The sequence below is a fragment of the Lepus europaeus genome, chromosome 7 (assembly GCF_033115175.1).
Source record: "Lepus europaeus isolate LE1 chromosome 7, mLepTim1.pri, whole genome shotgun sequence".
Lineage (NCBI taxonomy): Eukaryota > Metazoa > Chordata > Mammalia > Lagomorpha > Leporidae > Lepus > Lepus europaeus.
This window is the reverse complement of record NC_084833.1, coordinates 9,162,155-9,177,400: the sequence shown is the minus strand read 5'-3', so window position 1 is coordinate 9,177,400 and position 15,246 is coordinate 9,162,155.

Sequence of the window (15,246 nt, the reverse complement as noted above, 5' to 3'; positions counted from 1 at the left end):
CATTGAAACCTTACATTTTACACTGAATAATAAGGTAACCTTGAAAGACGGTGGAAACCAGGATCAAATACTTTGAGTTTGCACCTCAGGCAGAGCATTCGACAAATATTTTGTTCTGAAATTGAAAAACAGAAAGCAAGAGGGATTAAAAAGTTATGATTGTCCTGGAGGTAACAGGTTAACAATCCAAGAAGCCAGTGTAGTTTTGCCTTTGAAAAACATTTTAGGTTAAAAGGCAATACAGATAGCTGCGTCAAATTAGGACAAGACCTGGAAATATTACAACAAACCAAGCATAATAGGCAGCAGACTTTCCAAACCAATGAAAGGTCAGCATAATTCAAAAAGTTTACTAAAAAAGTGAATGCAAATAAGTTTATTTTTGTACAATTTTCAAATAATGCATAGGTTTTCCTCTGATGTCCTGAGGTGGCACTAGTGTGTGATTCACGTCTCTAATGGAAGGGTGTGGGCAAGTAAGTGAATGCAAGTGTCTAGGGTTTTTTTTATGTCCTAGGAATTGCTATTTCACTTTTACTTCTGTTAAGGGTTCCTTAGATGAGAAGCCTGGAGCATTGTTATGCTTTGAGAAGCTCTGCCTTCAGGATATTCCTGCCCCCGTGGTAAGGATTCTTCCTCATGTCCCATGCAGTTCTCAGCATTGAACTCAAGCCTTGATGGACGCTTCTACCTGGACTTCATGATCTGAACCCAGATAGAGATGGTCTCTGAGACTGCTCTAAATGATCAGATTCCTGGACAAAGTCACATGTGACTGGTCCACAGAGGACACCAGGAGATAAAGCAGCAAGGGCATTTCCCAGTGTCAATGGCAGAGAATTGGAGTCAAGGAGGGGGAAATGGGTCATAAGGGGCTGTGATGGCCTCCTGACTCTGCAGACAAGGGCAGAGAAACTCGGTTTGGCAGAGGACCTGCCCCACTTCCCACCCTCCCTCTCACCCCATGTTCTACAGTCCCAGTGGGGAGCCCGAGACTAAACAGGGAATGGCACGCCCTGGGTGAGTGGATCTTGTCCTGTGGAAATCTACTTGGTGAAATCACAGTGAATCTTGGCCTTTCAACAACCCTCCCTGTGACCGAGAATCTCCAATTCAGGACACAATGAGGACGATGGGAACCAAGTGGGTGACCTGAGCAAGAGGCACATGCCAGGTAGATCTGTGTCCTTGAGTGTAAGTCAACAGGTGTATTTGTGGAATCTACCCTATAGGCTAAGGCCACCTTATCCAGAGGAAAACAGCAAGGCAGGTTCCTGTCATATTTGCATCCAATAGAGTGGCAAGCTGACCTGGTGTAGCTGCATAGATGTCTCTATGTACAAAGAAGAGAAAATTACCAGTATGTCATTAATTTCTCTTTTTTGGCTCAGGCGCATCTTATCCGTGCATTTCTTGGCTTCCTCTGCTGCCTCCAAACCTGCTTCAGGTACCTCCAAAAATTGCAGATATTGTCTGAACAATTTTGGAGGCGTGAACAGGTATGCTGATATTGTTTGCTTAACAACAGAGCAGATCCTTGCATTGCCTAGAATACAATGGTAGACACAATTTGCATAAGGAAATGCTTCCCCTCATGGATTTCTGATGTGAGTATACCCCACCCCCCGCCAGCGTTTCATGTTTTCATCCTAAAATTGTGCTGACTACAGAGAAAGACCCTGGAAGTAGTTGACTTCATCTGATTCCATGGCACATGGTGGAATTAGATGAGAAAACCAGTTTCTGAATCACTCATTCAGTTCCTGCTTTTTCTTTAATTCATATCCACTAGTCCTAAGCTTCCTCCCTTAACTGAAAATCCCATTTCTAAGTTTGAAAAAACTCACTTTTTTCCTGGCAATTACAAGAAACCTGATCAGCTCTGAATATTAGAACAGAGTTGGATGTTTCCACTTTGGAAGTGAATGACACAGCCAGGATCTTACCAATGACATGAAGCATCTCAGAGAAAAGTCAGGGTAGCTGTTTGCACATTTAGAGTTGACATTTTGAGACAAATTTTAGGTAATTCAGAATATGCTATTCGATGAAGAATAGTGGGAAGCTAAGTTTCAAGGAGAGACAGCATCCACGCAGATGAGAATCCCACACAGGACACTATCATGGGCTCTTTCATTCTTCAGGATCATCCAGAACCTTTAGGCTGAGGGGAGAGAGCTGTGCCCCATTCCCAACTGCATTGGCAGATTTTCAGATGCCCAGAGAAACTGCTTTGCCTGGATTTGATTCCTCACTCCCAGAAGATTGGCAACCAGCCTGAACACAGAAAGGAACCTGGAGATCAGCGGGACCCAATGTTCAGACAATACGAAACTTTGGGCAGAACTTGGAGAGGATGGGATCAGCCACAACACAGGGACCCATTAGCATGTTCAGAAAATACAACCAGTCTTGGCTCATTCCTGAGACAGAGAGAGATTCGAGTATTGTTCTGTGGAAAAGCAGAATGGAATGAACTCTCAGGATAAATCTTAGCACTAAGTGAAAGAGTTCAACAAATAGTATAAAGAAAATCAAAAGCACTGTTCCTCAAAATAGACAAGGTCTGTAAACAATCCTCCAATCTCTAAATGTCTATTTCGCTCCATTACATTGTATTTCGTAAACTCTTTTATTTAGTGTTGGGTTACCTATACTATCATTAAGTCAACTGAAAACAGATCCTTGTAAAAATTTAGAGTGGGAATGTGAGAGGCAGGAGGAGGAAGGTTGGAGTGCTGGTGGAGGTTACTATGTGGGGGAGTGTTACTATGTTCCTAAATCTATATATATGAAATACATGAAGCTTATATAACAAATAAATTTTTAATAGAAAACTTTTATTTAATAAATTCCATAAGTACAACTTTTGGATTATGGTTGTTCTTCCTTCCATACCACCCTCCCACCCCCAAATCAACCCACAGCCTACTCTCTCTTCCATCCCATTCTTCATTAAGACTCATTTTTAATTATCTTTATATACAGAAGATCAACTCTATACTAAGTAGAGATTTCAACAGTTTGCACCCACATAGACTCACAAAGCATAAAGTACTGTTAGAAGATTAGTTTCAGCGTTAATTCTCATAGTACAACACATTAAGGACAGAAGTCCCACATGGGGAGCAAGTGCACAGTGACTCCCGCTGTTGATTTAACAACTGACACGCTTATTTGTGACACCAGTGATCACCTGAGGCTCTTGTCATGAGCTGCCAATGTTATGCAAGTCTCTTGAGTCCACAAACTCCAACCTTATTTAGACAAGGCCATAATCAAAGTGGAAGTTCTCTCTTCCCTTCAGAGAAAGGTACCTCCTTCTTTGATGGCTCCTTCACAAATAAAATTTTTAATAATCTTAGTACTATTAGTCCTTTTCTACCATTACCAGTACCGATTCTCTAATGCTGATAATACTCATTTGAAGGTTTATTATTTGAAGATTAAAATATGCTGCCTCTTCTTGTGTTAGAAGGTAGCTCTACGGAGTTCTTTCCAAGTATAACATTTCAAATGCTTGAGTTTAGGAACTAAATGGTGGGGGTGGGCCAGTGTTTGGGCACAGTTGGTTACGCTGATAGTTGTGTGACTTCATCCTGTACTGGAGTGCTGATTCTAGACCTGGCTGCTCCTCTTCCTATCCAGTTCCCTTCCAATGAACCTGTAGGCAGTAGATGGTGTTCCAAGCACTAGGGCCCTGGCCGCCCATGTAGGAGACCCAGATGGACTTCCTGACTCCTGGTTTCAGCCTGACCCAACCTTGCATTTGTTACAATTTGAGGTATAAATCAGTGAATGGAAGATATCTCTGTCTCTCTCTTTCTCTCTAGGTTATTCTGCCTTTATGAGAAGTAAGGAACTCTTTTTAAAAACACTCTTAGGTCTCAGTTGTCACCTGAAAATATGAGGGGGGAAGAATGGCCACTGCAGTTATCAGCTTTCTATCAACAAAAGCCCTGTGGATATGCTTAATCTCACTTCATTCTCTCAGCTCCTCATGGTGCTGGCTGTAATCACCAGCTATGCAAAGAAGCTGCAAGAGGTTAAGCATTTGGTTTGAGGACAAAAAGAACTGATAAGCAGTAGAGCACAGCTTCATACCGAGTTTCTCCACTGCACTCCGCTCACTGTCACAGGTCCGTCAAGGAATGGGGCTCCAGCCAGACTCCCTAACTTTTCTGAAGATTTTTCCCTGCCCAATTTTATTGGAAAATTGAAAAATGAGGCCTGCATATTGTGGGGGGATATTGTTGCAATAAGCTCAGGTCAACCTTTGGAACGTTGGACTGCTCCAGACCCCAACCCCAACCCCAACCCACAGAGAGTCATCTGGTGTGCAGGGAAAGGTCTTTCCAGACCCATCACAAGTGATACTCACCCTCATAGCAGCAAAGGGCCAGCGTGATGAGCAGGAGAGCTGCCGACAGCCTCATGATCTTTAATTTTGCTCTGGGCTCTGTTTTAGGAAGCGAAGATTGATCTGTGCTCCACTCCAGATGCTGTGGAGCCCCGCATCCAGGACCATTTGTACTTGATGAGTCTCTCTGGTCCTGCCCACAAAGGAAGATGCCAGCTCCCAAGACTGCCTTCCGGAACTCCTTCCTCTGAGAGGGCCAATGCCATCCATCAGTGTCAGTCTCCACACTCCCATCTCTGTAAACAGAGCTGCAGCCTGAGGATCTCTGCTCTGCACGCCAGGTGTGTGTCAGGTGTCCCAGAAATGACCCCTTGAGCCTCAGTTTGATTCTGAGATGTATTGATTGTCAAGGGAGAGCTTTGTCAAGTGCGCTCTGAGAACAGGAGCGTAGTGTACAGAAAGCAGAGGGACGGTACATTGGTTAAGGGAGAGCATGCCCACAAGAAAATCCCTCCCACCCCCATGATTGTCCTCCTCTGCATGTGTGCTATCTGACCAGGAGCCTTTTACTTGCCCACCTACCCTGTCTAAACAGCGTGGAACTTCTCCTGGTCTCCCCTTGCATTTCTACCTGACCAAACTAGTTACCTTAAACCATGGTTGAAAAATCTAATTGTGGGGTCGGCGCTGTGGTGCAGTCGGTACAGCTGCTGTCTGCAATGTTGGCATCCTATGTGAGAGCCAGTTTGATTCCAAGCTGCTGCTGTGCTTCTGATCCAACTCCCTGTTAATGGCCTGGGACAGCAGCGGATGATAGACCAAGTGCTAGGGCCCCTGAATTCATGTGGAAGACTCGGAAAAATTTCTGGCTCCTGGTTTGGACCTTGCCCCTCAGCCCTGGCTGTTGAGGTCATCTGAGGAGTTAACCAGAAAATGGACAATCTCTTTTTCTGTGTCCCTCCTCTCCGTCTGTAACTCTAACTTTCAAACAAACAAATAAATCTTAAAAAGTAAATGTCTAATTGAAGAACTCCTTTTGTGGAATCTCATTTTTACACCTTCTCTTGCTGCTCTCACAGTTCAGCAACCTTCTTTTTTTTTAACTTTTATTTAGTAAATATAAATTTCCAAAGTACAGCTTGTGGATTACAATGGCTTACCCCACCCCCATAACTTCCCTCTCACCCACAAACCACCCCCCCACTCCTGCTCCCTCTCCCATTCCATTCACATCAAGATTCATTTTCAATTCTCTTTATATACAGAAGATTGATTTAGTATTTATTAAGTAAAGATTTCAAAAGTTTGCACCCACACAGAAACATAAAGTGTAAAATACTGTTTCAGTACTAGTTATACCATTACTTCACATTGAACAACACATAAAGAACAGAGATCCCACATGAGGAGTAAGCACACAATGACTCCTGTTGTTGACTTAACAATTGACACTCTTGTTTATGGTGTCAGTAATCACCCTAGGCTCTTGTCATGAGTTGCCAAGGCTATGGAAGCCTTTTGAGTTTGCCGACTCTGATCATATTTAGACAAGGTCATAGTCAAAGTGGAAGTTCTCTCCTCCCTTCAGAGAAAGGTACCTCCATCTTTGATGGCCCGTTCTTTCTACTGGGATCTCACTCACGGAGATCTTTCATTTAGGCTTTTTTTTTTTTTGGCCAGAGTGTCTTGGCTTTCCATGCCTGATATACTCTCATGGGCTCCTCAGCCGGATCCGAATGCCTTAAGGGCTGATTCTGAAGCCAGAGTGTTGTTTAGGACATCTGCAATTCTATGAGTCTGCTGTGTATCCCGCTCCCCATGTTGGATCCTTCTCTCCCTTTTTAATTCTATCAGTTAGTATTAGCAGACACTTGTCTTGTTTGTGTGATCCCTTTGACTCTTAGACCTATCAGTGTGATCAATTGTGAACTGAAGATGATCACTTGGACTAGTGAGATGGCATTGGTACATGCCACCTTGATGGGATTGAATTGGAATCCCCTGGTATGTTTCTAACTCTACCATTTGGGGCAAGTCAGCTTGAGCATGTCCCAAAAGGTACATCTCTTCCCTCTCTTATTCCCACTCTTATATTTAACAGGGATCACTTTTCAGTTAAAATTTAAATACCCAAGAACAATTGTGTGTTAATTACAGAGTTCAACCAATAGTATTAAGTAGAACAAAAAATATTAAAAGGGATAAAGTATTAAATTGTACATCAACGGTCAGGACAAAGTTTGATCAAGTCACTGTTTCTCATAGTGTACATTTCCCAGCAACAGGTTTCCTTTTTGTGCTTGGTTAGTTGTCACCAATCAGGGAGAACATATGATATTTGTCCCTTTGAACTGGCTTATTTCACTCAGCATGATGTTTTCCAGATTGCTCCATTTTGTTGCAAATGACCAGATTTCATTGTTTTTTTTTACTGCTGTATAGTATTCTATAGAGTACAAGTCCCATAATTTCTTTATCCAGTCTACTGTTGATGGGCATTTGGGTTGATTCCAGGTCTTAGCTATTGTGAATTGAGCTGCAATAAACATTAAGGTGCAGAAATCCAGTTTTCCAGCACCATTTTTGAATAGACTGTCCTTATTCCAGGGATTAGTTTTATATCCTTGATCAAAAATAAGTTGGCTGTAGATGTTTGAATTGATTTCTGATGTTTCTATTGTGTTCCATTGGTCTATCCATCTGTTTTTGTACCAGTACCACGCTTTTTTGATTACAACTGCCCTGTAGTATGTCCTGAAATCTGATATTGTGATGCCTCCAGCTTTGTTTTTGTTATACAAGATTGCTTTAGCTATCTGAGGTCTCCTGTGTCTCCATATGAATTTCAGCATCATTTTTTCCAGATGTGAGAAGAATGTCTTTGGTATTTTGATTGGTATTGCACTGAATCTATAAATTGCTTTTGGGGGAATGTACATTTTGATGATATTGATTCTTCCAATCCATGGGCATGGAAGTTTTTTCCATTTTTTGGTATCCTCTTCTCTTTCTTTCCTTAAGATATTATAATTATCGTCGTAGAGATCTTTAACGTCCATGGTTAAGTTTATTCCAAGGTATTTGATTGTTTTTGTAGCTATTGTGAATGGGATTGATCTGAGCAGTTCTTTCACAGCTGCGGTATTGCCTGTCTATACAAAGGCTGTTGATTTTTGTACATTGATTTTATATCCTACTACTTTGCCAAACTCTTCTATGAGTTCCAATGCTCTCTTAGTAGAGTTCTTTGGATCTCCTAAATAAAGACTCATGTCATCTGCAGAGGGATAGTTTGACTTTTCCTTCCCAAGTTGTATCCCTTTAATTTCTTTTTCTTGCCTAATAGCTCTGGCTAAAATTTCCAGAACTATATTGAATAGCAGTGGTGAGAGTGGGCATCCCTGTCTGGTACCAGATCTCAGTGGAAATGCTTCCAACTTTTCCCCATTCAATTGGATGTTGGCCGTGGGTTTTTCATATATTGCTTTGATTGTATTGAGGAATGTTCCTTCCATACCCAGTTTGCTTAGAGTTTTCAGTATGAAAGGGTGTTTATTTTATCAAATGCTTTCTCTGCATCTATTGAGATAATCATATGGTTTTTCTTCTGCAGTCTGTTAATGTGGTGTATCACGTTGATTGTTTTGCGAACATTGATCCATGCCTGCATACCAAGGATAAATCCCACTTGGTCTGAGTGGATGATCTTTCTGATGTGTTGTTGCATTCTATTGGCCAAAATTTACTGAGGATTTTGCGTCTACGTTCATCAGGGATATTGGTATGTAATTCTCTTTCAATGCTGCATCTTTTTCCGGCTTAGGAATTAAGGTGATTCTGGCTTCATAGAAAGAATTTGGGAGGATACCCTCTTTTTCGATTGCTCTGAATAGCTTGAGAAGAATTGCAGTTAGTTCTTCTCTAAATGTCTGGTAGAACTCAGCAGTGAATCCATCTGGTCCTGGGCTTTTCTTTGTTGGGAGGGCCTTTATTACTGTTTCAATTTCTGTGTCAGTTATCGGTCTGTTTAGGTTTTCTGTGTCTTCCTGGTTTAATTTAGGTAGGTTGCATGTGTCCAGGAATCTGTCCATTTCTGATAGATTTCCCTGTTTGCTGGCAGACAAGTCCTTGTAGTAATTTCTGATGATTCTTTTTATTTCTGTGGTGTCTGTTGTTACGTTTCCTTCTTCATCTCTGATTTTATTGATTTGGGTCTTTTCTCTTCTTTTTTTAGTTAGTTGGGCCAATCGGGTGTCAATTTTGTTTATTTTTTCAAAAAACCAGCTCCTTGTTTGGCTGATTTTTTGCAATGTTTTTTGGATTCAATCCTGTTGATTTCTTGTCTAATTTTAATTTTTTCTCTTCCCCTACTAGCTTTGGGTCTGGTTTGCTGCAGTTTTCCTAGATCCTTAGGATGCATGGAAAGCTCATTTCTTTGGTGCCTTTCCAATTTCTTGATGTAGGCAGTTCTTGCTATAAACTTTCCTCTCAACACTGCTTTTGTTGTATCCCATAGGTTTTGGTATGTTGTGCTGTTATCCTCATTTACTTCCAGAAAATTTTTGATTTCTCTTTTAATTTCTTCTGTTACCCATTGTTCATTCAGGAGCATGTTGTTCAGTCTCCGTATGTTTGCATATGCTCTAGGGATAACCTGAGTTGCTAATTTCCAACTTCATTCCTTTATGGTCTGAGAAGCTGCATGCTAACAGTTTTCATTAAAGTTTATTTTGTCTGATGTTAAGATGGCTATGCCTGCTCTTTTTTCATTTCTGTTGGCACGGTATATCTTTTTCCAGCCATTCATTTTTAGTCTGTATGCATCTTTGTTGGAAAGATGTGTTTCTATGTAAGCAGCAAATAGATGGGTTTTGTTCCTTAACCCAATCAGCCAATCTGTGTCTTTTAACTGGACAGTTCAGGCCATTAACGTACAATGTGACTATTGATAAGTAGTAACTTTGCCCTGCCTTTTGCCAAATTTGACAGGCATAGTGGACAGTGAGAGAGAGAGACAGAGATAAAGGTCTTACTTTTACCATTGGTTCACCCTCTAATGGCCGCCGCGGAGGCTGCACTGCGGTAATCCCAAGGCGGAGCCAGGTGCTTCTCCTGGTCTCCCATGGGGTGCAGGGCCCAAGCACTTGGGCCATCCTCCTCTGCACTCCCGGGCCACAGCAGAGAGCTGGCCTGGAAGAGGGGCAACTGGGAAATAATCCAGTGCCCCAATTGGGACTAGAACCCTGTGTGCTGGCGCCGCAAGGCAGAGGATTATCCTATTGAGCCACGGTGCCGGCCCAAAGATACTTTCTAATATATGTTTTTAGCTTCCTGTGATCTTTTGCTGTGAGGTTTCCTTCCTTTACCTTCTTTCATATTGGTGACCGTGTTTCTGTGTTTCTGTGTATAACACATCTTCAAGCATCTTTTGCAAGGCTGGACAAGTGGTGACAAATTCTTTCAATTTCTGTTTGCTGCGAAAGGTCTTTATTTCACCTTCATTCACAAATGAGAGCTTTTCAGGATATAATATTCTGGGCTGGCAGTTTTTCTCTGTTAGTACTTGGGCTATATCTCGCCAATCCCTCCTAGCCTGTAGGGTTTCGGATGAGAAGTCTGCTGTGAGTCTAATTGGAGATCTCTAGAGTAATCTGGTGTCATGCACATTTTAGAATTTTTTCTTTATGTTTCACTGTGGTGAGTTTGATTACAACATGTCGTGGTGAGGACCTCTTTTGGTCAATTTTTTAGGGGTTCTATGCACTTCCTGTACTAGGATGTCTCTGTCCTTCTCCAAACCCGGGAAGTTCTCTGGTAGTATCTCAATAAAAAGGCCTTCTAATCCTTTCTCCCTCTCCATGGCTTCAGGAACTCCTAGAACTTGAATGTTGGGTTTTTTAATAGTATCCTGTAGATTCCTGACAATATTTTTTAGATTTCTAATTTCCTCTTCTTTTCTTTGGTTTGACTGTATACTTTCCTGTGCTCTGTCTTCTCAGTCTGATATTCTCTCTTCTGCTTCGCCCATTCTGTTTTTAAGGCTCTCTGATGTGTTTGTCATTTGATCTATTCAGTTCTTCATTTCATTTTGATTTCTCTTCACTATTGCACTTTCGTATTCTACTAGTTTCTGCGTTTCATTTTGATTCCTCCTTAAGATTTCATTTTCACGAGAGAGATTTTCTATCCTGTCCAGTAAGGATTTCTGTAGTTCAAGCATTTGTTTCTGAAAACTTGTAAATGTTGTTATTATAAATTTTTTCAAATCTTTATCTTGCATTTCTTCCATCTCATCATCTTCATAATCTTGGCTTGGGGTGTCTTGTTTATTTGGGGGCGTCATAATGTCTTCCTTGTTCTTGTTTCCTTGGTTTCTGTGTTTGTTGCTTGGTATTGTGGAGATATTCTTTGATTATTCTACCCTCGCTTTGGTGGTTTTTTTCTTGTTATACTATGAGTGTATTAAGTGGACTGTCTCCATTTGATGGAGCCTTAGAGACTTGAGATGGGTGTGGCCAGAGTCCTCTGTTTGGTTCCTCAGGGTTAAGGGTGTGCCAAAGGTGACACTCCCAGGTTAGGTGTGGTAAATCTCTCTTACTTTTTTTTTTTTTTTGATTCCGAACGTAAGTAATTTCGCACAGCTGAGCGGAATTGAAGGTAGTCAGCTTCTGATCTATGGCTCCTGTGGGTATAACAATCGCCTGCTCTTTCCCACGGACCTCACAAAGAATCTGTGCTGCCCTCAGTGTGAACTCAAATTCTCCTGCAGTCTCCCACTCGGTTGCCAAGGTTACCGAATTGTAGCATCTCTGGACAGTACTCACAGTAATTCCATGAGTTCTCTCACCCACCGTCTCTTTTTTCACAGTCTCAGTTCATAAGCTCCACACGTTCACTAGGTCCTAATCTCCTGTTATTTCAGGCCCCCTCCCCACCAGAGTCAGGTTTTTCTACTTGGCTGAGGATGGGTGCAGCCCTGAGTTCGCACAGCTTTTAAATTTGTCCAATATGGCGCCCGCTCTTTTGTCTTTCTCACCTTTGAGAGGTGAGCGGAGAGATAGAAACTTGTGTCTGTACTGGTCCCTTTTTTTTTCCCTCTCTCCTCAAGTTAGCCTGGTGAACTTTCCCCCATGGGCCTTCAAGCCTCGTTCCCTCTAGGCTCCTCCTTATGCTTTCCCACCAGTGTCTCAGGCTACTGAGGTTCGGCTCACTTTGCATTCCAGTGCTGGTGCATTGATTCTGCATCTGGTGTCCCGAGCTGTGGGCTCCCACGCCCTCCATGCAAGTCCACTGTGAATCACTAGTTCTGGAAGAGTTTCCTCTGCTGTTTCTTTCCCAACTCTTCCTTGAACCTGTACTATCTCCACTTTTATTAAACTTTCTCTTCCTGGACTATCAGTGTGCTCCCTTCCTATTCTGCCATCTTGCCCTCGAATAAGTAACCTTCTTTCTTTAAGTGTGACATGGACTTGTCTCAGAAGTTCACCCATTTGTCCTATCTGGTGAAGACCTGGGCATGAAGTCAGCAGATGGAAACATAATTCAGACCCGTTCCCTTTGTGAAAAATGAGAGTCCAGTTGAAAGTCCTGTGCATTCCAAGAGAACATAAATGCAGATTCCCCTCAGTAAGTACAGACATTCCGGACATCTTTGCCCTGGATTCCCTGAACAATGCAAAAATTGCATCAGGAAAGATCTTGTAGCTCGCAGCTTCACTCAGGAAAGGAAAGGTTTCAGGCCTCTTGTCCAACATCTCAATATACTAATGCAGAACATTGATTGAGAAGGTGGTAATGTATAGACTTCAAAGAAACAAATTTAATATTCTATATATATAAATTTTCTCCATATCAAATGGTTTAATATCCTTTCATGTAATAATATGATAGATACAATATAACAATAATATTGTACAATATACTATAATATTGATAGATCATTACAAATAGAATCACACATCATAGAGTGTATTTTTATTACAGGTCAGAGGAATCTGAATGAGTGTCATCACTATCACAAAATTAATTTGTTCCCTGTATTTTGTTTATGTGAAACTGATTTTACATCAAAAACATGAACCACATGAATAACATTAAAGAGATAACAACATGAGATATAAGTCATGGTTATATAAAATTTGAAAAGAACTCATTGTGATCAAGTAATACATTTATCAATAACATTATTTTTATTTTTAATGGTTATCATGATTAAAAAATATATTGGCTATCCAAACTTGTTATGCATGGCCACTTACATACAACTCACAGTGTATCTTTTTCTAAGATTTATTTATGTATATAAAAGTCAGAGTTACACTGAGAGAAGGAGATGCAGAGAGAGAGAGGTCTTCCCTGCTGCTTCACTCCCCAGTTGGCTACAAGGGTCAAAGCTACACTGATCCGAAGGCAGGAGCCAGGAGCTTCCTCCAGGTCTCCCACATGTGTGCAGGGACCCAAGCACTTGGGACATCTTCCACTGCTTTCCCAAGCAATAGCAGAGAACTGGATTAGCAGTGGAGCAGCCGGGACTTGAACTGGTGCCCTTCAAGTCAGAAGGAGTCCAGGACTATACTGGAGGTGCGTGGAACTCATAGTATGTCTGCCTCACACTGTGAATCCCAGATAGAACCAGATACACCAAGACAGTCAATCATAAAATTCAAGGATACCACACAAGGTGGGAGAGTTTCAGTCCTGTGCCAAATGTAATACCAGTGAGGAGGATGAAGAGAAGCATTTATAGTTTTTCAATTATTTTATGGAGGAGAGAACACTCAACTTGGATTGGATGATGTTTTGAATCCAAGAGGAGAAAAAAACCTAAGAACACTTTTATTCACATTCATTGTTGTTGTTACCATTATTATTATTTGAAAAGTAGAGAGTGAGAGAGAGCTCTCTCACCTGATGATTCAGTCTCAATGTCCTCACTAGTCAGAACTGGGCCAGGCTGTAGGCAGGAGTCAGAAATTCAACATGGATCTCTCCATGGATGACAGGAACCAAGTACTTGACCCATTGCCTGCTGCCCCCCGGTGTATGTGGACTGATAGGAATGCTGGAATCAGGAGCAAGATGGAACTCAAATCCAGACTCTCCAATGTGAGGTGCAGGCATCTTAACTGTGTGCCAAATGCCCACTCGTTTTGCACTTGTTCTTATCCCAGTTTCCTCTTTTCCTCCTTTTGTGCAAAAGCCTTCTTGGCTCTCTTGTTGTCTATCTTGTTGGCTAGCTTGATCTCATTTGACTCACCACTTATAAAGTAGGATACTGTGATATGCTGTGAAATGGACCAAAAGTTGTTCCTTTGCAGATGAGTGTCTTTGTATTTTCTGACATTACAAGATCATCTATTGCTCTAGAGAAGACCTGGCACATCTTAGAAATCTCATTTTCCTATATAAAATGGAGAATAAAAGAGAAAATTTCCATGTGAGGGTCATTATTGGCATGCCTGTACATAAAGAAACTGAATACGAGTCTTCTTTCTTTTCAGATCTAAAAGGAGCACCAGTTGTCCATTTCATTAGCTCTTTACTTTGCAATCTCTTCCGTGGTAAACAGCAAGTACACAGATTTCTCAAGCATAGAAAGAGTGCGTGTCCTGTTGTTTTATCCATAACTGCATCTAAAGATGCTGTATTGAATCTCACTAAGTATTTTAAGTATGCTTTTGTAAAAGCAACAAACTAAACAAGAAAACCACATTCTACTTTCCATAATTAATATTTGCACATCAGAAACCCCTCTCACATTGAACAGGTTTCTGTGTTAAGGGTACACCAAAACCTTTGGTTCCCTGTGGTCAGGGGTTCTCATCCATGCCCATCACCACACCAACTTTAATTTCTCCTTTCTTTGCTTCTTCCAGCAGAGCCCTCTGATGTCAGATAAGACTATGAATCACAGTGAGCTGTAAGGACTCATTGATGCTGCCATTGTATCTGACCACAGTTTCCCCTGCTTTCACCTATTGCCATGCATAGCATAGCTAGAGTGAGGTTAATTGGTCTATTTGTTATTGTAACCAATGTTTTTCTATCATATTATGGGCAATACCATACCTCCTTCTAAGTCTCCCATAGGTGGTCAAAATAGCCTCAGACTGTCTAGCAAATAAGACAAACTTTTATAAATTATGATGATCATTTGTCAGAAAGGACATGTGTCATCTTAGACATGGATTCTTGGTTAATTCACACATTTTTTCCCAAAGATCCATCTAGTTATTTGAAAGGCAGAGCTTTAGAACGGCAGAGGCAGAGAGTCAGATAGAGGTCTTTTTTCCGCTGGCCCACTCCCTTGATGGCCGCAACAGCCCGGAGCGGAGCCAATCCAAAGCCAGAAGCCAGGAGCTTCTTCCAGGTATCCCATGCAGATCATGGGCCCAAGGATCTGAGCCATCATCTGGTGCTTTCTCAGGCTATAGCATAAACCTGATCAGAAGTGGAGCAGCTGAGACTCGAATCAACTGGCACACATATGGGATGCCGGCACTATGGGCTGCAGCCTTCCCACTATGCCACAGTGCTGGACTCTCACACAATTCTTTTTTGCTTTTTTGGTTTCTCATTCACTGGAGTCCCCCAAAGTGAAGTTGCACATCATTACAGAGATAAATTAACTACCATATGTAAGGATGTGGTAACATACTCTCTCTCTCTCATATACTATATATAATGTTCATATTCAATTTAGTTGACATTATTGGTTTTCATTTATAGCCTACTTCTTCGTGGCCAGAGATTTTAAAAGTACATAAATGACACCGTTATTTCCACTGGGATCTCACTCACAGAGATCTTTCATTTAGGTCTTCTTTTTTTTTTTTCTTTTCCATGGTATCTTGGCTTTCCATGCCTACAATACTCTCATGGGCTCT